Raw genomic sequence first — 466 nt, forward strand, 5'->3', positions numbered from 1 at the left:
TAAAAAATATAAGACAATGTAAATGGCCACATCAAGATCACCTTGACAGCCAACAGTCAGATTAGGCAAAAAAAAGGCCTATCTAGCAGGTGATCAGGTTGCAAGGAGGAAAATGTTTCCAATCCTCCCCCAGTAGCAAGTGAGACAGCGACAATCCAAAGTATGACCCCTGTTGCAAGTCCTTATCGCACCTCTCCCTGGGGTCTGTCCCCACCACCCCCTGACACACGCTTCTGGGACCTGTTATCCGAAACATTAATTTGCTCTAGAAAAGCTCATCTGGAGCAGGTCCTGAGTGTTGTTCATCTCCCTTCCACCCATCCCCTTCATTTTCCTTTTGAAATCCTTACACACAACTCTGGTGTGAAGGAAATTCCAAAGAGGGATGGATTTGGAGCAAAACCGCTCGTGCATCTCAAAAGCACTGAAGCGCAAACCGTCTCTCCTCCCACACCTGCCAGAACTA

The sequence above is a fragment of the Sceloporus undulatus genome, chromosome 7 (genome assembly GCF_019175285.1).
Source record: "Sceloporus undulatus isolate JIND9_A2432 ecotype Alabama chromosome 7, SceUnd_v1.1, whole genome shotgun sequence".
Taxonomy (NCBI): Eukaryota; Metazoa; Chordata; class Lepidosauria; order Squamata; family Phrynosomatidae; genus Sceloporus; species Sceloporus undulatus.